The 23351-nt window shown below is 37.5% G+C and overlaps 1 long non-coding RNA gene across 1 annotated transcript; it reads left to right on the plus strand.

Moving 5' to 3' along the window:
• Positions 1-14017: 14017 nt before the first annotated feature.
• On the plus strand, positions 14018-22085 carry LOC145987320 (uncharacterized). Its single transcript, XR_014441651.1, has 3 exons — positions 14018-14140; positions 20247-20330; positions 21748-22085. It is a non-coding gene; the product is annotated as an uncharacterized LOC145987320 (long non-coding RNA).
• Positions 22086-23351: the final 1266 nt, after the last annotated feature.

Raw genomic sequence — 23351 nt, forward strand, 5'->3', positions numbered from 1 at the left:
CATTTTACTCTTGTATTAACGGTGACTAATGTGTTTGGATGTTTTTCTTGGGTGTGTTGCTATGAACTTGGAACTGCTTAAATTTTTGTTTCCCAAGTCTACCTTTTGGTGATAGTGATTCATGTGGTAGAGAGATGGAGCGGATATTTGATATTTGTTATTTAGCGTTGTTTTTCTGTCACTTCTAGCTAATCGCAACAATGAGTGATGACGTGAAATTGATGAAGAGACACTCATAAACAGTGCCGCAACTACAGGGGGGCATTGTCCCCCCCCCCCCCCCCGACCTTGGAAGGGGACGTAAACATTGAAGTTCAAAAACAAGACTAGGAGAATCTAAGAATAGCAGGACCATTGGATACTTATGATGGAATTAGTTTTTATGTGTTCCTTGCATTTTATTTCCAGACGACCAAGGGCACTTGCAGGGGCACATAAGGGCAATTGCTCCCCTCGATTTCAAATTTTATATAAATAAAAATACATTTTGTAAAATTTTCTTGCTCGCTTCGCTCGCAATATCTTCTATTCTTATACTACAAGTTCAGAGCCATAGCTATGGGGCGGTGGGAGTCGGCCCTGGGAGCCAAACAATCTATATGAAAAATAAAATGTTAAAGAGAATGCCATGTCAACCCATAAAATTATTTACGCCCTATTAAAACAATTTATTTCTATGAAACTTAATATGAAATATTAATGACGACATGAAACTGTAATAAAAAAAGTCATTGATCAATCAAGGGATTCCTATTTGTTTGTCAGGTGTCAAAACACGTATTTCAACTATAATATAATTCACACATTATTTTGCAAAATGGTTAACGTAGCCAGTAGGTAAACATTGTCTGTAGTAATGCAAGAGTCTCCCCTTTGAAGGAAATAGAGTCCGTGGTGGACTAAGGAACCCATGTTTTTATGTTCTAGCAAGTACAAAAAAATGCATTACAAATTTTTACAAAATTCATCAAAGTGTAGATAATATGTAACCATTATTATTTAATTAATTCGATTTTGCTTGCATAACACAACACAATGGTGTTGTTGGATTCTTGTTAGATTCCTTTGCACGTAAAAATCTTGCATACTGGAAACTAGAGGAAATCATTATGAAGCATGATTTATAAAGGTCTCCCTTAATTAGTCTTGCAGAGAGACCCAAAGTTGTTGGTACATATTAATCGTCTATTAACATTATCGACCTGCAAATATCAAGTAGATACAGTCCCTATTAGTCTGTTTATGTTAAACTTTATATTCTTTGGCAATCTGGAAAGGTCATTATCGAAATATTGCTATTTGATTGCTCGATTATTATTTTTTGTTTGTTTGTTTGTTGCAGTTTTAAGATATCATCCCATTTCTGTTATTTATCTCTTTTGGGGGAGGGGGCAAGTGCCTCTGTGTACCCTGCTATATCCGCCAATGCGAGACAATATATTAAAAATATGCCCTCTCTGGGATTGACTTTGCCCCCCCTACAAACAATTCCTGGCTACGGGCCTGGTTCTCACCCAGGGATCGGGATTAAGACGATCCACCCTTCCTCCAGGAAGAAAACCACCGAATTGCGACACGTGACAGTAAATAAAATTCCAAATACTTTATAATTAAAATGTCCAAAATCTTTAATCACGAATCGCGCGCGTACATACCGATTCGAACAAGTTAAAAGTTATAATTTATTGGGTCATGCACGCTCGCAGGCAGTCATAGGCAATTTATTTAACACGAGAGTCCGCGCACCGCCTTCACAGTTAATAGCAAGACCTCAACTGCTACCTCAAGCGCGAGGCGCAGCATAACAGATTGTTCTAACTTACAATACAAACTCATAACATAAAATAACACAAGAAAGACTGATAATTTATATAACACATCAATGTTAATTAGCGATAGTAAGCTAAAGTTCAGGTTGGCAACAATTAAAAATGCCAACGTGGAAGTTTTTACATCGCCAAGAACACGAAGCGTGGTTCCCCCACTCCTAACATAAACAGCCAATAGGAATACGATATTTTATTGAAAACGAGGGAGAAATACTTTGCTATAATATTACAATATTAAACTATATAGAAATAACTAAACTGATTTTATCAAATAAATCATATTTGCCCTTGTACATAAAAAAATGATTAAATAAAGATTTAGTTTATAACGAAGACAAATTACTTCAATCTTGTACATTGTTGAACAAAAATCGATATTAAGAAGAAATGTATTTACCTTGTGCTTCAGAAACAATGAAAACGTTGCATATATTATTTGGGATAATCATTAGCCTATAAATTCTGAATAAATGTTGCAAAAATACGCGAATAATATTATAAAATATAAAAAAAACGTAATATATACATGAATTATAAAAACAATTAACTATAAATAATTTAATCCAAGTTCTTAACTTGAAAATATACGAATAAGATAAATGCCAATATACAACTGAAATCTGCCTAACATGGCGGTCGTTAGAAAGCATTGTTTCTTCAATGCATAGCGCGGCAATAGACCGCGACAGCCTCTTATTTGCCAGGAAATATCAACACGAGAACAGGGATAGGAATTCCTCTTATTTTAGATTTTCTCAAACTATTTTCAAGTATGTGGTGAAAATGCCTTCTATTTAGTATGAAAATCGTGGTTTTTAGTTTGAATGTTTTTTCCTAGAGACGATGTGAGGCATTGCGGATACGAAGGGCGAACTCAACAAACGTACATTGTGAGGGAAATGGGTTTCAAGTTGTCAGGCACAGTTCTAGCTCCACAAAAACTTGGTAACAGTAGATCGGAATGTTTCATGCGTGATTTTCAAAGTTTTTTATGGAGTTCGCACTGTGTCTGGTAACTTGAAACGCAATTCCCTCACAATGAACTTTTTTGAGTTCGCCCTTCGTATCCGCAACGCCTCATATTTTAAATTACTTTGAAGCATTTTGGACCATTTTTATTTCTATAAGCAACTGCATTAATTATACATATGATAGAATGATCTTAAACATGAAACTCATTGTTTCTTCCAATGATTAACTGTTTTCTTTGCTTTTCATTACGCATGGTCACTCAGCCGCTATCTTTGTTGTGAGCCTAGATTAAGTGTGATTGGAGCTTATCCTCTATGCTTTCTTCATACAGCATGTCTGTGGGCTACATGTTTGACATCTTAACACAACTTCTTTTAAACATTACTCATGAAATGTATTTCACCTATCGTCCTACGGGAATCAGAGGAACGTAACTACAATAATGCTGTTTTCAGTTTTGTTAGAAAAAATCCTCTGAAGAGTATTTGGAGTAAATCGACATTTTTCCACTTCTAATTCTTATCTGTAAGGCGGAGTCACGTTTAAGAGTCATATTCCTAAGAATACATTATTTCCTCTCCTATAAATTTGATAAATTGGAGTTAAGTCCCTCTGGTTCTCACACACGCTATCAGCTCCTATTTTCCAAAATTTGGCACGTTAGGCATTACACCAGATGTGTCATTTGGGTATGATACATTTTTATTATATGCCTGTGGAGATTCGAACAGTATTCTCGGCTTGCGAGCCAGGTTATATCGGCGTTAGCGTTCAACGTTTGGAGCGCATACATTGCTCTAAGCAGGATGCTCTCTACCTTATGATGGGAGCAATGTATGCGCTCGAAACATTGGACGCTAACGCCGATTTAAGCTGGCTCGCAAGCCGAGAACACCTCGCCAGGAAAGCTACACTTTCTTACCCATGAGGATTATTATCCGTGGCCTGCAAGCAAGGTTGTTGTATGTGTGACTTTTCTGTTTCTCAGACTACGTGGGACTACCTACAAATTATGTGAAACAATAACAAACAACTTCCCGACCGATTTCCAAGGCCCGTTCCACCCTAGCTACAAACTTCCACTTCGATCATTGCATGCACGAGTGAGTAGTGGTATTCGCGTGTCTTCCCTTTAATGCAAAACCACAATTTGCTCCACAGCATGCTAAGATATTCGAAAGCAATACTTGTGTGTTAATTTAAAATTTTGCCCTGTTCATTCATCTATACAGTATTTACTACTTCCAAATTTGTGTGCCTGTCGTGAGTTTGCATTCTCGTGGCTGCTGCCATATTGCGTAGATGAACGAAAAACACACTCAATATACCAAATTGCTTGTATGTAGACATCGTACGATAAGAGATGAAACAATTGCAGCCTACAATTTCCCTCAATCAACTACAATTGCCATTTGAGTATGAGAAACCACTTGCATTCTAGCCGGGTTCGATTCCTGGTGGAGGCACAGTGGTTCATTTCCCACTTTAAACTGTAGGTCCACTCCCAATTAGCCTATCTGTGCATACAAGTGAACTTAAAACAAGACAAACTTTCATTCTAACCTCAGTCACTTGTGGGAGCTGCTTAGAAGTAGTAGTGTTGCTGGCATGGTGGACTTCGGTTCTTACTTTTGCTTTTAACAGATAGATACATTTTGAATAATAGTGAAATCAAAGTAATCGATTATTTTACCGAATGACAAAGTTATAATGGAATTGTGTTATCTCCATTACAGAACAACTACCTAATCTTATTCAATTCCAGTGTTCTATCTGGTAGATAGATATATCAACCTTTGCAATGATGTAAACCTTCAGTACAATGGCGACAAAGGTCCAATAACTATAATATCAAACTTTAAAGGTTTCCTGACAAAATGAAAAATGGACAGATCATTTACATTCTCAATGCACATGTTGAAAAAAAGACTAATATTAATTTTTTTAATTTATTTTTTTAGCGTAGGTAAAAGGAAGTCACTTGAAAAAAGTGGGAATATAATCAAAATGTCCATCAGCTATTCATTGATTTAAAAAAAAGCATATGATTCGGTCAAAAGAGATAAATGATATACCATATTAGTCGAGTTTGGAATACCTAAGAAGCTTGTTAATATGATAAAAATATGCACCAGTGAAACAGAAAGTAAAATTCGTGTGGGTATTAATGTGTCTGACAAATTTACAATTCATGATGGGTTAAAACAAGGAGATGCATTATCTCCATTGCTCTTTAATTTTGCCTTAGAATATGCTGTTAGGAAGGTAAAAGAATCTAACGAAGGACTAAAATTAAATGGTGTGACTCAGTTGTTAGCATATGCAGATGATGTAGACTTATTAGGGGATGATATAAATACAATTAAGAATAATGCTAAAATACTTTTCAAAACTGCTAAACACATAGGTTTGGAAGTTAACAAAGAGAAAACTAAATATATGCTTACAGGCCGAAACCAAGGGTTAGGTAATAATCAAAATCTAATTATTGATAACAACTCGTTTGAACCAGTTTCCAAATTCAAATACTTAGGAGTAATATTAACTAATGAAAATTATATTAAAGAGGAAACAAAAAGTAGGCTTAATTCAGGAAATGCATGTTACTTCTCTCTTCATAAACTTTTGCTTCTAGTATAATATCTAAGAAACTAAAAGTTAAAATATACAAAACAGTAATTTTGTATGTAGTGCTCGTATTATATGGGTGTGAAACTTGGTCCCTTACATTGAAAGAAGAACATAAATTGAGAGTATTTGAAAATAAGGTTCTTAGGAAAATTTTTGGACCTAAAAGGGATGAGGAGACAGGTAAGTGGAGAAGGTTACATAATTTGTATTCATGTCCAGATGTTATTAGACTAATTAAAGCAAGAAGACTTAGGTGGGCAGGCCATGTGGCACGAATGGGAGAGGAAAGAGGAGTTTATAGGCTTCTTGTTGGGAAACCTGATGGTAAGAGACCTGTAGGAAGGCCAAGACGAATATGGAGGGACAACGTTGAGATGGACCTAAAGGAAATCGGTAGGGATGGAAAAGAGTATATAGATCTTGCTCAAGATAGGGACAGATGGAAGGCCTGTGTTGCTGCAGCCATGAACCTTAGGGTTTAAAAAAGCTATAGAGTTAGTTAGTTAGTTAGTTTAAAAGGAAGTAGCTAAAAATGAGTAAATAATAAAAAAAAATATTACGTGGCAGAGTGGTTAGCACAGCGCGCTACGACGCCAGGGGTCCCGGTTTCGAATACCGACCTGCGCTTGAGTGTTCTCTGTGAGTGTCGCTTCATCAGTTTCAGCATTCGTCGCTCATGCTCATCTTCGCTTTCTGAACCGCCAGGTGTACAGCACGTGGCGTAGCGTTTCGCGTCCGAATTCCAGGAACAGGCAACTTACGGTTACCTGACCAAGTAGCGTTTCGTCGGAGGGCTACCATCCTAATAGTGTTTAATGAAGCAAACTCTTGCTAACACTCTTAAATGCTCCATCCAAGAAAATATTTTTTTGTTGTTTTAATATTTCTTTCCCTCTGGAAATTGCAAATCTCACCTTCATAGTTGTCAGATAGTAAGAAAGTGTTGCCATCTGCCATGACTAAAATTTCTAGATCCAAGTTCACTTCCTCTCGACGATTTGTTTTGATTTGATTTGTTGTTTTAAGTCCACTTTATGCACATAAGGCTAATCGGGATTGGAGCTACAGTTTAAAGTGGGATCCGAACCACTTGTGCCTCCACCGGGTATCGAACCCGGGACCTCTCTCTCGACAATTTGTCTGAGTGTGCACTCCCTGTGCTGCACTCCGCTGTCTATGCAATGTAGTTTTAAAAGTTGTAAACCGAGGTATCCTGGTCACCAATTCCACCGCTGCCACCGGTTAGTCAAGGTGTGACTCATCATCAGCCAGGCTCGGACGAAACGCAACTCATTAAACCATCGCAGACGAACTGCAGCATTTTTCTAGAAATTTCGCTTTCGGACGAATCGCTACTGAACCGTACAGCAGTCCCAATGCCTGCTCCAAGTTGCACAGCTGCTTTCGGAGCCCTTGGTTTGGAAAGGGAGTGGGGATGAGGAAAGGGTCTTGATTTTTTATACTGAAGCTCGTTCATTTCGTTCTCCTATTTCTCTTGGTTGAATTTTCTGAGATACTGAATCTACCTCATTTTGCTTTTCATTACGTTTTATTGCGTCCCCCACGGTACGCTTACATGTACTTAACATTTTCAATTTCCCTGTACCCTTTGGTTAGGTACGGTAAAAATAAATAGCTGCCGTTCGTCAAATGTTGTATTTTTGTTTTTGTTACCCATTTTTCTCGTACTTCAGTCAGGGAACAAGGCAGCTACTGGTAACAAATGTAGTCAGGAAGTAGCATCAATTGTTCCTTCCCCGCACTGTAGTTGACCAGTAAAAAAAAAACTATGTAAATCCTCGTTTCTATTACCACAAATTTGCCGCGCAGCATGACGCGCGGCATGCGACGCTGCATGTGCCAAGCATTTGTTGAAATGGAAACTGTCTGCAACATGCCGCGGCGCAAGTGCCGGGGACAAAATTGTCCCAAACGATTAAGACGCACAACATGCGCCGCGGACAATGGAAACAGCCTGCAGCAAGTTCCTGGGGCATGCGCACTAGAGTAGAAACAGACGACGCGACTACAATCTGTGGTCGAACAAGATTTAATAACAATGCAAAATCACTTACAGTCATTCTTACAAAGTTTTCGTATCCACTTTGAAGACGTAAGTCTCTCATCAACGAGTTATACGCTCCTTCCGAATTTCTTTTCGCTAGAAAACTTCTAATCCACCATCTAGGTCGTTTTCGCCTCTTTTTTTTACAAGTTTCTGTGTTCCTATTTTTGAACATTATTTTATGTCCTGATGTAACTCTTACGTAATAAGTTTAATATATATCTAATATAACTGTAGTCATGTGGCATGTTCTAAATTGTCTAATAACTTGAGAAACGTTAAATTGTGTGTTTGAAAGAGAAGGAGAATATATCATTAGGAACTTCCTTTGCAGGCTGTTTTCTTCTAACAGGAGATAGCCGACCTCCGTGGCAGAGTGGTTAACACAGTGTGCTACGAGACCAGAAGTCCCAGGTTGGTATCCTGGCCTGAAGCAGGGGTATTCTTTGTGAGCAGGGACGTAGACAGGTTTTCATTTGGGTGGGGGGGGGATGTCAGAATTTTCTCTATCAAACCATTATGTTTACATTTTTAGAATCCTGCAGGACTTTTAAAAGACAACACACTGTGTATTTGTGTGTATTAGGGTGTATCGAAAAAAACTTTTTTTCGAAATGTTAAGGTGGCTAGTGCGGAAAAGTGGCCATTTGTGATCAAAAACACGTCTGATTTTTTTCAGATTTTTTGGAGGTCGTTTAGGTGGCGCGCATCGACCTTGAAGTTTTGATAGTGATTTGGTTGTGCAACACGCACAACAATTTCACAGAAATGTCATTATTTGGCTATTTCATGTGTTTTTTTCTGCATTATGGTCGTTTATTGTTTTGTTTATGGCAAATATGTTACATTCGTGCCTTAGGGGTGGTTTCCTATGCTGTTTGCATATGCTTTTGGTCAAAAATTGTCAATTTGAGGCTAAAAACTCCATTTTTTCTATTGATGGTTTCCAATTGGTTTCGACTGTGTTTTATTCGAAGGTTTTCCGATATAAAAGACTAAATAAAATATTTTGGCTTTCTAATTGCTAACAGTTCCTCAATTACTGTCCAGCGCTTCGCTTATTTTCATAGCTTATTATGCTTTGAAAATAACCCAGAGCTCACCACGAGGAGGTGGCTGGACTGCGAGCTCCACCCACCCAAATGATGTTGGCAAACATAATTTTACTAAGGGGCAGGCCAAGATTTTCTTCTAGTTTTCTCCTTGAATTTTATAGTCACTTTTTGTTCGAAATGTCGGCATATGTTCTCTAGTTTCGAATTTCGCTTTGATGTAGCCATCACGTACGCTGGCGGGACAAGTAGATCAAATTCCACATACTACATAATGAAGGTGTACGCACCGGTGTGGTTTGGGATCAAGAAGGAACCATCGATAACTGACGGAGCCCGACACCTTTGGAATTTGATCCACTTGTCCCGATTTCTCCCACACCACTTGAGAGATCTGATTAATAGGGTCATTCAACAAAACGCATTCTTGGCCCATCCTGAAAATCTCCTGCTGGCTTTAATAACCGACAAAATCCCAGAAATAAGAAGTTTTGGTTGGCAAAGAATTAAGAAAGCAAGAGGATTGAAAGAAAGGCAAAAGAATTCGCACTTTTGTTTTACCAACCATCAATTTTAATGCAGACCAATACTATGACATGGTTGATTGGGCTTCATGCTCCCTCCACGAGCCTACGTTGGCCAATAATGTTACAAATGAAGAAGTAGATGACTACAATATAAACAAAAATATAGCGGAAATTCAAGACTTTCCCTGCCACACACAAGGAGTGGAGCGACTTGTGAAAATTATCACAGAGGCTGCTTCTTCCCTTTTCGGCGCCAGCGCACGTGATGGCTACATCAAAGCGAAATTCGAATCTAGAGAACATATGCCGACATTTCGAACAAAAAGTGACTATAAAATTCAAGGAGAAAACTAGAAGAAAATCTTGGCCTGCCCCTTAGTAAAATTATGTTTGCCAACATCATTTGGGTGGGTGGAGCTCGCAGTCCAGCCACCTCCTCGTGGTGAGCTCTGGGTTATTTTCAAAGCATAATAAGCTATGAAAATAAGCGAAGCGCTGGACAGTAATTGAGGAACTGTTAGCAATTAGAAAGCCAAAATATTTTATTTAGTCTTTTATATCGGAAAACCTTCGAATAAAACACAGTCGAAACCAATTGGAAACCATCAATAGAAAAAATGGAGTTTTTAGCCTCAAATTGACAATTTTTGACCAAAAGCATATGCAAACAGCATAGGAAACCACCCCTAAGGCACGAATGTAACATATTTGCCATAAACAAAACAATAAACGACCATAATGCAGAAAAAAACACATGAAATAGCCAAATAATGACATTTCTGTGAAATTGTTGTGCGTGTTGCATAACCAAATCACTATCAAAACTTCAAGGTCGATGCGCGCCACCTAAACGACCTCCAAAAAATCTGAAAAAAATCAGACGTGTTTTTGATCACAAATGGCCACTTTTCCCCACTAGCCACCTTAACATTTCGAAAAAAAGTTTTTTTCGATACACCCTAGTGTGTATGTATATCTATATATATATACATGTTGCCATTCGCACCGGACACCCCTCAAAAAGTGCTTGGGATCGTCTGTACACGTCATACAACCTATAAAAGGCGTTTCTGGTTGAGAATACACTCATACCAGCTACAGCAGTCAATATGGACAGACGACGCAAACTGAGTTGAGGCGGAAAGAGGGATGATCATTGGAGCCAACAGGTTTGGGCTTTCGACCCGTGAGATTTCCAACGAATTTCAGATACCCCGGTCGACAGTGAGTGATGTTATCGTGAAGTGGAAGCGAGAGGGGGTTATGACATGCCAACCCAGACCCAGTAAACCGAAAATATTAACAGATCGTGACCGTCGATGCTTGAAACATGTGGTGAAGTCAAACCGAAAGGCGTCGTTACAGATGGTGGCACAGGAGTTTCGATCGGCTTCCAGTAGTGCTGCAAGTGATCGTACTGTTCGCCGGGAGATCGTCGCACTTGGTTTTCATGGTCGCGCAGCAGTTCACAAGCTGCATATCACAGCCAGCAATGCGACCCGATGGGATGGTCCTGCTTTTCGTGGTATGGTCTTGGTCCTCTTGTTTTAGTTCAGGGAAACATGAATGCCGATGCATACCAAAAAGTTCTGGACAATTCCGTGCTACCGACATTATGGGAACAATTCGGTATTGGCCCATACCTGTTTCAGCACGCAATGTGCCATGTCATACGGCAGGCATTATCAACACGTGGTTCGAGGACATGGGTGTGCAAAAACTTGATTGGCCAGCCCAAAGTCCAGATATCAACCCCATTGAACACCTTTGGGACGAGGTGGAGCGCCGTTTGAGAGCTCAAAAAACACCACTGTGCTGTTAGCCGCTTGGCAGGAGGAATGGGGCAAGATTCCCGTCGACACGTATCGCAAATTGGTGGAAAGTCTTCCTCGAAGGGTTGCGGACGTCATTGTGGCGAATGGTGGCCCTACACGATAATGATGTGTGCTGCTGCGACCGGATTAACGTCCTGGTATGGGGTGTCCGGTGACGAATGGCAACATAGTGTGTATATATATAATATATACGTATATGGAGGGAAGGGGGTAGAAGGAGTTAAGAGGCGCAACCACAAATTCTTCTCTGGGGCTAAGTATTTAGATCCATTCGCGTTGCCAGAAATATTTATTGGAGGTCAGCCCAATGATAAAACTTTAATAATAATAAGTAGTAGTAGTAGTAATATGCTTATAATTATTATTATAAACTAATAACCCAATTTATTCAAATTTATTATCATTATGACTATTATTATTATCATATGCTAGGTAAGTAATCTATACTTTCAACTCGATCCACCACACGAATGATTATCCAGCACAACTGGGCTTTTTAAAATATTTTTTTTGGAAATTTCCATCATCGGGAAATGGCAAAACTAAAGATTATTTACCTTCCTTGGGAAAATATTAGATATCTCCATGTTAAAAGCCAGTGCCATCATCGGAAGATTGCTGGACTACAGATTATGTACCTTCCTTGAAAAAGAGTGGAGACCTCCATGTTAAAAGCGTGATTTTAATACATTTGTTTTCATGGCCATCATCGGGACATAGCTGAACTACAGATTATTTACCTCCCTTTGGAAAAGATTGAATACCTCCATGTTATAAGCGTAATTTTAAAATATTTGATTTTAGCGCCATCATCGGAAGATTGCTGAACTACAGATTATGTACCTTCCTTGAAAAAGAGTGGAGACCTCCATGTTAAAAGCGTGATTTTAATACATTTGTTTTCATGGCCATCATCGGGACATAGCTGAACTACAGATTATTTACCTCTCTTTGGAAAAGATCGGATACTCTATGTAAAACGCGTAATTTTAGTATATTTGATTTCAGCGCCATCATCGGAAAATAGCTGAACTACATATTATTTAGGCCAGCTTTAGACGAAAGCATTTTCCTTAGCATTTTTCTTAACATTTATGCCATGACCAAAAAGCTACCGTGTAAAGTGAGAAATGTTATGGCATTACAGATGCCATGTCATATTTCATGGCATTTCTCAAGGATAGAACCGGCTCTATTTCCGTAGCATTTTTCGTAGCATAACCAATCAGAAGCGAGCTGATGGTCACGAGTGCAAATGAAATGACGGTAGCGTGAGATGTAAACAACGTATCACTTTACACTTTTAAACGACGATAACTATTCCACCGAGAGGAATATCGCTTCGTATTAAATGCTTTTAGGTAGAGAAGAATGGCGCTAATTAAATATATACTTTACAACGTTTACTGTACACGTATGGAATAATATTTTAGCTTTTTCAATTGTAAACACCGTGCACACGGCATTGACAGTGTAACTCGACGTGCCTTTCATGATGTATGTATTGTACATTGTAATTGAAACAGCTAACCGAAATGTTCCATAAAATGCTTTCGTGTAAAGTACTATTTGTTATAAGATTTTTGGAAGCATTTACATTTACATTTATGCTAGCAAAAATGTTATAGGAAATACTTTCGTCTAAAGCCGGCTTTACCTCTCTTTGGAAGAGATTGGAGACCTCCTTAAAAGTTCAATTTTAATGTATTTGATTCCAGCGCTATCATCGGGAAATAGCTGAACTACAGATTATTACTTACCTCTCTTAGGAAAAGATTGGATACTTCCATTTCCAAAGCGAGATTTTAGTATATTTGATTTCAGCGCCAACATCGGGAAATAGCTGAACTACAAATCATGTACATCTCTTTGGTATGGTATGCATGTAGTTTGTTGGTATGTATCCTTTCCCAGAGGGAGGTAAGTAATCTATGTTTGAGCCAATTCCCAATTATTTGTAGTTCAACAATTTCCCGATGATGGCGCTGGAATCAAATATATTAAAATTACGCTTCTAACGTGGAGGTATCCAATCTTTTCCCATGGGACGTAAATCTGTAGTTCAACCATTTCCCGATGATGGCGCTGAAATCACATGTATTGAAATCGTGGTTTTAACATGGCGGTATCTAATTTTTGCCCAAGGGAGGTAAGTAATGCGTAGTTCAGCAATTTCACGATGATGGCGCTGAAATCAAATAAACTAAAATCTCGCTTTTAAAATGGAGGTATCCAATCTTTTCCTAAGGGAGGTAAATAATAATCTGTAGTTCAGCTATTTCCCGATTATGGCGTTGAAATCAAATATATTAAAATCACTCTTTTAACATGGGGGTATCCAATCTTTTCCCATGGGACGTAAATAATCTATAGTTCAGCCATTTCCCGATGATGACGCTGAAATCAACTATATTAAAATCACTGTTTTAACATGGAGTATCTAATCTTTTCCAAAATGAGGTAAATAATAATTTGTAGTTCAACAATTTCCCGGTATGGCTCAGGAATCAAATATATTAAATAATGTGGAAGTATACAATATTTTCCTATGTGAGGTAAATCTGTAGTCCATGTGAGTGTCCCTTCACCAACTTTGCCATATCGTGACATCCTGATCGTCACGATTAGCCAAAAGTAGTAGAAGGTGACGATAAATAACAAAAATTAAATCACACGAGCGTGTGGTTATCTCGTCGAGTCCCATTGCCACTGTTTTCTGCTTTTGAGATCGGAATCAAATTCTAACAGGGATAACCTTTCTCACAGCATAGATTATTTATGGTAATAAATCCTGTACACACTACTGGTATGGGTGAAATTTAGATGAAGTCTAAATTTTACTACAATTTATCCCACACCCACAAGAGAGAAAGATATATGTTTGCGCCAAATATAATGTGTCTTATCAGATTTAGATATTATGACACATTGTAAATAAATAGTTTGCGCGTAGTTTACCACCATTTAAAAAGAATGGTATCTAGGATTTCAATATACGTATATATCTACTCTTATGGGTCTTTGTTTTGTTGTTTTGCCAACGTTTGGAGTCACACTATTTACCGAATATTATCGCTTCTGCTGGGTTAGTTCGTCATTGGCTCAACAGGTGACAGCAGTGTTCCGAGCGCACTCTGGTTGCAACGCGTGCAGACTGTTGGCGCTCTGCATTTGACTTAACCGGCATTTGGGTTCTTGGCGTAGCATGAAGCAGACTATTGTATATCTTGTAAGTATGCGTTTTGTTTGTAAACTTATTCACAAATACGTTTCTATCAATTTAACGAATCATGTGCGTTTGTCTTATCTGATAACTTCTTTATTTGTCCACTGATATAGAAGTATTGGCGTATCGTAGAATAGACTAGGCAAACGTGACAATTGCGGCTGAGGCCAGAATAGTCAAAGTAGTAAAAAGTTTGAAAGTAGTAAATGTTGCGTCGTCCCGTGAAAGTATTGGAATGCTATCAAATTTACATTGCATTTGGAAAGATGTCGTATTGTTAAAAATGTTCTCGTTCGCAATACGTGTCTCCTGGAAGTTTCTTGAGAGTCTGTTTATACGGTCGTTTTTTTTCTGACGCTACTCCCCCCCTCACCCGGAAATTTCTCCCGCACCATGCTGACAGTGCTTTTTTCCTCTGGGAAGAAAGGTTCGAGTACTCTTCCAAAGACAGTTTGCTATGGTGACACAAACTGTATTGATGCAAAGTTATTCAAGAGCTATTCTACTAAAATTACGTGGTGTATTTGCATAATCGTATGCTAGTACGTATTTATATTTCCCTTTGTTAATAGGAGCAATTAATTTTCATTGTTACTTACGGGAAAATGGTACCGGTAGAGGAAAAGGTCTAAATATGCCCCCCCCCCTTTCATGTTGTCATTTTCGGAGGAAAAAAAATAATACTTATATCAAGCACCTACCTTTAAAATGCATCTATGAAATATATACTTAAATGTAATACCATGCTAAAGTATAGAAGGTCTCCATTTTTCTTAAAAAAAACAATTTCCAAAAAATTGTAAATTGATTATTTCAAAATTGTGGTCTAAATATGGGCTACTAGTGGCAATATCACAAAAAGCAATTAAAATTTAAAGAAACAGTCATTTATCGCTAAAACATTATAAAATCCATATTTATGAATAATCTGTTGTTTTTAAAATCACGCGGAATGGGAAAAATCGAAATTAAGAAAAACATCCAAATGTTTGTTGAAAATGTGATCTCAACATTAGACCTCATGTTATAGCCCATATTTAGACCATTACGCTATTTTTCTTCTTCAATTTATTTTGGCTCTCTGTGGTACATATTTCACAAACAAATCATGCCATTATTAAAGCCCACATTTGTTTTATGTACCGCTAATATCATAACATATACAAAGCAGATGAGAATTCAGAAAACGCTGAGCTGCAAAAAGTTTTCGGAGGTCGCAATTCTATAACAGCGTCCAAGGTCGAAACTAACCACCAGTTTCTCTTGCGAATTGGCGCCGCAGTCTTTGTCCTTGACAGATAACCAGTTCCCATAGCCTCCTTCAGGCTGCAGCACCCGGGAGCGCTGATAACTCCAAAACCCATATTTAAACCTTCGCCCATATTTAGAATTTTAAATTTAAATTAAATTTAGTAAATTTATTAAAAGTGTATTATATATACCCCATCCTCCAATGTCCTAAAAATTTGCAATAAGAGGGAGAGGTGCAGTATTAAAAATTGGGAACTCTCCCTCATACCCTTTACAAACACCACACTACCCTGTGTATTACTTATTACATTGTGCCTTCCTGATAGCGTAATGGCAACGTTATCTTGTAATCAAGATTTCCCGGGTTCGATACTTGGTGAAGGCACATAGCTGGTGGTACGAATCTCTTTAAATTATAACGTTTTTTCCTTTGCTTTTACTAGTGCAATTTTTATTCTGCCATCGTACAACGTCAATAACACAAAAGGAGATTAGCAGTGAATTTTTATATTTAAGTATCTAAGTATTTATACACCACAAAATACAGTATTAATATTTATTAAAGGCACAGGCACCTGAATTCTGCGGTTTACAAACTATTCCGGAATACACAGATTAGTCAGTTTCCGGTGTGAATTTGTTGAGATATTAGACCAAACTTAGTGGTTACTTCACTGAGTACTTACGTCTTCGATGTAACTGCTTAGGTATTCAATTCACTTGGCGATAAACACGCTAAAAACACTAACGTTCAACACTTAGGGGGAGTTGGGGGGAAAGCACAAATCTTGATGACACCGAGTTCGACGTCTTCAATCTTCTAATCCTCCTGTCGTTGGTTCATAATAAACATGTAGCCTCTCTTCTTTAGTAACCTTTTCTCAGGTTCTGGTAGAGATACTGCACAGGCCGCTAGTTCACTCACAGTTTATTCTTTAGACACTATCTCTCTTTCCGGCTGAGATCATGGCCGTTAGTTCACTTACAGTTTTTCACAGCCCGCGAAACCAATAACCAACGTAACACGGATCCTTGCTTGACTCGGACTGTCTTCTCTGCAACGCACATCAACCGTTCCCCAGAAAAGACGTTAACTTCTCTTGCCGCCCTTTTTTCCCCAACGAGGGCGGGTCAACTTTTATAAGGGGTGCGTCAAGATGGGTTACAAAATTTTGGGTCCAAGTTCATTTTGTTTTATTGCGATTTCATCATGCTACCAATACAATTTTTAAATGGTTCGATTTCAATGTACGTCTGTTAACACATACTGCGGAGTTTTAGCGATTACTTAAGGTTTATGCTTTCGTGCTTAGGTTAGGCAGGTTAGGTTTGGTTCCCTTAGCATTAAAATAAAGTCCCTAAACGCATTCTACTAAGGTTCCGATTTACTTCTACATTCATTCCCACTAGTCTATGATATTTACTGTCGGTTGTCGACGGAGAATATCTTGTCCATGAGAAGTGCGTAAGGTAATTTTCAAGTTGTTTTTTCAACATAAATAACTTTTTTCGAGTCCAAACAGTGCTCATTACCTTAAGGAAGGTTCAAATTTCGTGTGACAATGATTTCCAAAATTCTACGATAATTAGTCTTTGTGCTAGGAGAAATCATAAAGCAATCGGAACCGTTACCGATTTTTTTTTATTTTTTTTTTTATAATTCTCCGACGCACAATAGCCTTTGGCGCGTACACCTTCGTAGATTACCGCGTGTCGTGCTTGTGTTTTGTCGATTGCAGGGTTTCCAACCACGCCATTGTTTTCCGAAAAGATGATGGGTCGTGGATGCGTGGTGAAATACATACCGGGTGTGGAAGATCCACTGGATTTTGTAATTGGGTACTTGAAAAACGGGAATCCCCACAAACCATTGACGGATAGCCCCACGAACCATTTCCGGCAAGGTTAGGTTAGGCAAGCATAGTTAAATTTTTGTTCGTAAAATAATGCGAACAAACTTTAAAAAAAAATCCACGTGACGAGTATTTTTTGGGATACGAAGGTTGGCAACACCGCATCGACAAAACGCCAGCACGACGCGCGATGATCTACGAAGGTGTACGCGCCATACTGTGTCTTACGTAAACGAAACAACGCAAATAAAGAAGTACTCGTAATGTGTAAAATTGAAATTACTTTAATCAAAAAAACGTGAATACACCTTTAAGAATGTTCCGCGAAGCAGATAGGTAAGTACGAATGTTAAAAGTGACGAAACGAAGAAGTTGCATGTGTTTGTGGAATAGTACATTTTTACCCAATCAGACACGTGAGTCAGTGCAACGAGTGTCGAACAGGGCAGCGAACTAGACTGAGCTTATTTTGCATTGTACATGGGCGTATCCAGATATTTTCCAAGGGGGCAAACAAACCATTTTTACAGAAGGAGGGGGTGGGGCGATACTTTTCTATAAAGAGCTGTGCTTTATTTTATATTTCTTGAAAAGGGAATAAACACAATAAATAGAATGAAAATTTTCGCATTCGTATTCCAGATTGGGGGTGTCCTCTTGCACCCCAATGGATACGCCAATGGGGAGATCGACACGACCTGGTGGAAGGTAGAATTTTAGATGGCCGCTTGTGGAGTTGATACTTTCCTAAGTACTCTCTAGGAACATGCTACTTAATGTAACTTCACAAAACACACGGAAGGATAATAGGTAGGTTGAAAAATAGGTCCAAAACAATGTTCTAAATAGTGAAAGCTAAACGGGGAATATCTTCATTCTTCGTAACAAATACGAGAATCCACATACATTTATTTTTAATAATATTTAACTAGGTTAATCGTCATATATATATATATTTGATTTGGTTCATCTTATGACTCTTTTCTGCTACTTTTGGTTAATCGCGAAGACGAGTGCTGATATGCAATTGATGAAGGGACACTCACGGTCAGGCCGGGATTTGAACCCGGCTCCTCGACATAAAAAGCTGCTCTCTCGTGGGGAGAAACGTACAGGCTAGAATCCAACGAAGGATTTTTCAATATTCCAGCACACTTTCGCAGAATCGAAATAAAAGTGCACCTTAATGAGAAACCTACGTCGTGCCCCTCAAATTTCTTGTCACTTTTTAATTTTAAAAAAATGCTTTTACTCAATACTTTTAAAACATTAAAGTGCTGACAAGGCAAAATTTATTGTATAAAAAATAACACTAAAAACGTAACGTTTTTACCCTCTAACAGGATCTTCAGACAAAAATTCACAATAAATTCTTTTTCAATTTATTGTGAATCTTCTCCTGAAGAAGACCCTGTTAGAGGGTGCAAACGTTACGTTTTTACTGTATGTTTTTGATACAATAAATTTTACCTTGGTCAGCATTTGAATGTTTTATTAACATGGAAACAAGGCTTAACAGTATTATCAATACTTTTGTGTGCTCTTTACTTTCGTGGTGCAAAGACCACTCCGCTTCTCCGCCACTTGCTCTCCTCTTCTTGCGCGGTCTTGCTCCAGAGATTCCCGGGATCGCAAGCAAAACAAAGTATCCAATTTCAGATACCAAATGTAAGGTAAACAGGGGTATTAAGGACCACGGGGCATTAAGGACCGTGTGCTAGAATTTCGTAAAAAGCGCAAAGAAATGCAAAGCGGCAGACGCACCAGCCGTGTGCACGGCCTGTGATCCTATTTTGTTTGTGTAAATAGTACTCTGCACACAAATGGCGTGTAAGCTGCGTAGTTAGACCGGGAAACGGAACCAGCCAAAAGGCAGACGCGCGAAAACGCCATAAAGAACTGCTGAGCGGCTGTATGAAGTTAAAGGCTCATCCTGGGACGTCTACTACACTGACAGCTGCAGAAGAATCACAATTAGAGGAGTGCTTCATTCTATTTCCTCAGTGGGGTTTTGGAATCAACAAACAAGACTTGTGTAACGTAGTTCAAGATTATTGCGTTTCGAAAAAGGGCGTACCATTCAAAAGTGGACCGGTCCTTGATACCCCATTGGCTGGTCCTTATTACCCAGCAAAGGGGCAATTGGGACCATAGAACCTACCTTTCAATTCATTGTTGTTCTTGCCTTTGCATTATATTTCTACTCGTTTGTATTGTCATTAATGTAAACTAGAAAAAATACATTCCAGAATACATTCTGTTTGCGTTTTCTTGAACAGCTCCTGATGAATTTCTTCAATGAAATAGCAATTTGGTGGTTCTAAATACCCCGGTTTACCTTACTAGTGTAATTGTGTTAGTGTTGCAAGAAGAATGATCATAATTAAATGAGGCTGCGCCGATACCTATGTCGATTAGGTTAATAGTCAAAAGCGTGTTGTTCATCGGTCCACGACGCCATCTCAACTGAACACCTATATCAGAGTCGATGGCAAAAGTTTGTTGTCCAGAGGGCACCACTCCCGTTTTCTGATTCCTTGCGTAACTTGCTATTTCCAGGGTTGCCAAATCGCCCGTTTCACTGCCGCACCTGTTAGTTATCTGTTGGATTTTATTTGTCTATACCGGCTGATAACTTTTCCGGTATATTGATCGTTCGCGGATCTGCAAAAATGCCACGTGACACTTAAGCGCAGTCTAATTATCCTGAAAACTATGTAAAATTAGAAGTTTCTACGAATTTTGTACCAATATGAAGTGAATAATAGCTATTTTTCGATGTAATTTTTGAATAATCTAAAGCAAAAAACTGTTTTTTGGAATGGAACACTCCCCACTAATAGCAATAAATATCTAGAACTCCTTTTCTAAAATTTTCAAGCATCGGTATCTGTGGGAATTTGTGAGAGGATTGGTATTGGTTCAAAGAGGTATCGGCTCAGCCCTATAATTAAACATTTGTCTCCTAGATTTTTCTGATAATTAATTTTACCATTTTTTTTAAGGCAGGACACCTAAGGATTCAATTCAGCAAATTGCAACTGGGCGTGGAGGTGAGACAACCTTGCATGTTTGACACTAAGGTCCATGTAAGTTTCTCATTATTGATGATTCATTAAAAGTGTTATTTTTTTAAAAAATATATATTTATGTACTAATTTCTGAAGTTCGATATAAGCTAGAACACTCGAATTTGAATTTATTACTCCTTATAAACCATATACGTTAGTATTTGGAGGGTTCAGTACAGTTACTTCTTTCATTACAAGACAAAGAATATAATTAATTACAAACTTTATACGATTTACAATCTGTAAGTATTCACTTACTCTCTAATATTCCTGATTTAATAATAGTTTTTCAATTTGTTTTTGAATCTTCTCATGTTCATTTCTGCTTTTATCTCATTTTGTAGATCCTTGAATATTTTAATTGTCATATGTTCGGGTCCTTCTTGAACTAGCATTAGTCTGGTGAAGTATTGTCTTAGAAGTATTTTATTTCGGGTGTTGTGTATATTCTATTGAGCTTCTTGTCACAATATTTTCCTCTCGTATCATGCCATTTGATATATGTATAATGAAAGCAGAATTAATATTTTGAATTTCCTAAATATTTTGCACGATGCTCTAGTCTTTATACCTGCTAATATCTAATGGCTTGCTTTTGTTTTTCCGAATTGATTCTAAACTTGAAGATGAGTTCCTCCAAAAAATAATCCATAATTCATTAGTGAACGAAACCTTGTATAATATACCTGCATTACTGAATTTGTATTAAGTGTGTTAATATCATCGGAGCATATATTTTGGAATTTAATTTTCTTAAGTATTTAAACGAGGTTAGACCAATTTAAATTTTAATTTATAGTTACGCTAAACATTTTGTTTCGCTAATTAAATTTACTGAAAAATCATTCTTTACTATATCTTTATTTTTATTGTCTTGTTTAATGTGAAAGAGGTGGCAATTTTTCTGTTCATGTAAATGAAATTTGTTACAATTAGAAGTGTAAACTAATGCTAATATATTTCTGTAATGAACCACAACTAAACACACATCACTAGTTTTGAGAGGCAGTTAGTTAGTTCTCGGTTTTAAGATTGTTTCATTCAGAGAAGAAAAATACTTTCCCAGCTGCTTCAGATTTTTTTCTTAATAAGGTTTATATCATACTTTCAAATGTGTGTGACTGTACATCTCCATTAACTATTATATACTTGTATTCTGCTTAATACCAAAAGGTAACTTCACCCCCACAATGTCGAGAAAATTAGCAAAACAAGTTTTGTCTTTCCATGAATTTTGAAATAACATTTTGGAGAACATAATCCTACGATAGTTAAATTTTATTTAACACTGTAGCCAAATGGGAAATATATGACATGAAGTTAACGCTTTTTGAAGCTTAGCAGGGCAATATTGTTTCTTTTGGTTGTGCACCATTCAAATGTTAATTGTAGATATACCTAACAGGTAATTAGTTTTTAATTTTTGCTTTTACAGTTTTGTTCCTGCATCAAATGCCTTGCACCAGAGATTCTGCATCTTCCCCCATAACGCTTCAGGATGACACCCAACTGATTTGCCAGTGATCACTTCATGGATATCTTCACATCATAGCCAGTCAAAATTATGCAATTCACGCAGTTCCAGAGGGGCGGCTTGTGCGCTTGTTTCGGAGGCAGGGCGAGGAGGTCTTCATCCCTGGTCCTCCCCTGGAAAGATGGGCTACAATTTGGAGGGGGGGGAATGTGAACGAATGGTTATACCTAAACAACATTTGGAAGTGTACTTTTTGTGAGCGATGGCAATGACTTGTAGTTCTATTATTGCGAATAAATCTTTTGACTACAGACTCTTTACTTATTTAATATCACCTTTAATTAAATTATAAGTACATATATTGTATTGCTTAGTTATATTTTGTCCAATATTTATTCAAGCTCTGGTTTTTAAGTTTCGGACTTATATTTCGTCACCTAAATGAGCAGAGTTCAAAAACATTTGTGTTAGTTTCGTGCATCGCTGGTCAATTCATATTTTGCAATTGTTAGTATCAGGAGAGGAATGTGATAATTTTTGTTTTGTGTATAGGAAACATTTTAGCCAAGGCATAAAAATAAAGTACAAGGGTATCCCAATAGTTATTTAACCAGATAATTCAATCGTGAGTTTGTTAGCCTTGTAAAGTATTGAATTAGTAATATGAGAACTATGAAATTCATGTATAATAGTTTGTGATTTTACAAGTGTGTGAATGCAGAAATGCTGTTGTACTGTTCGCATTTTTTAACTCGTATATACTTTGCATTTAACTTAACTCGAAGAAAAGAGTGGAAAATTCTCATGTCAAAATAGTGAATAATTCAGTTTATAGCAATGTTTCTGAGCCGCCGCTTGTGTATTTAATTTTCGTTCCTAAACTAACACCTCTCTCATTGGTAATAATTTCGGAAAATGTACTAAAATAAGCCATGTTTACTTGCATTATACACAAAATCTTAAACTCATGATTTTCATTATTAAGAACTCTGAGAACAGTCCAGGTAAAATGGATTTCAGCATATTTAAAATTGAGTAATTTGGCCTAGTTTTAACTTTTCAATTTAGCACAGTTATGTCAATTTATTTAATATTTATATGAAAACATCGGACAGGATTGAACAGTCCCCATGGAAAGTAATTGGTCTATTCTCTTTAGCAGACAATGAAACATCTTCATAATGTCAATTAATGCAAGGTTTTCGCCCCGAATAGAGAGACGTTGATAAAGTTCCCTCGTGTTCTTAACGAAACCAGTATTCAAGAGAATTGTTTCATTTTCAGCTTTTCAGAGGATCTATTTTATGAAGCTTTAACACATTTCCAATTGCTTCCTGGGTAAGTTCAACCTGTACAGCTGCAAAAGTAAATAAAAATAAAATCCGTAACTTCATTGATCCGGAAGACTTCAAAGGTAATTCAGGTTTACCGTGATATAAATGTTCGTAATGTATTAGCATGACTTTCAAACTGCGAAGTATTTACATAAAAGGAGAGGGGAAAAAGCGAGAACCGAGTTTCATTAAGAATAAACGTCCTGAGCTAATATGGAACACTTTAAAAAT

Source organism: Lepisma saccharinum, chromosome 4 (assembly GCF_977018435.1).
Source record: "Lepisma saccharinum chromosome 4, izLepSacc3.1, whole genome shotgun sequence".
Classification (NCBI taxonomy): domain Eukaryota; kingdom Metazoa; phylum Arthropoda; class Insecta; order Zygentoma; family Lepismatidae; genus Lepisma; species Lepisma saccharinum.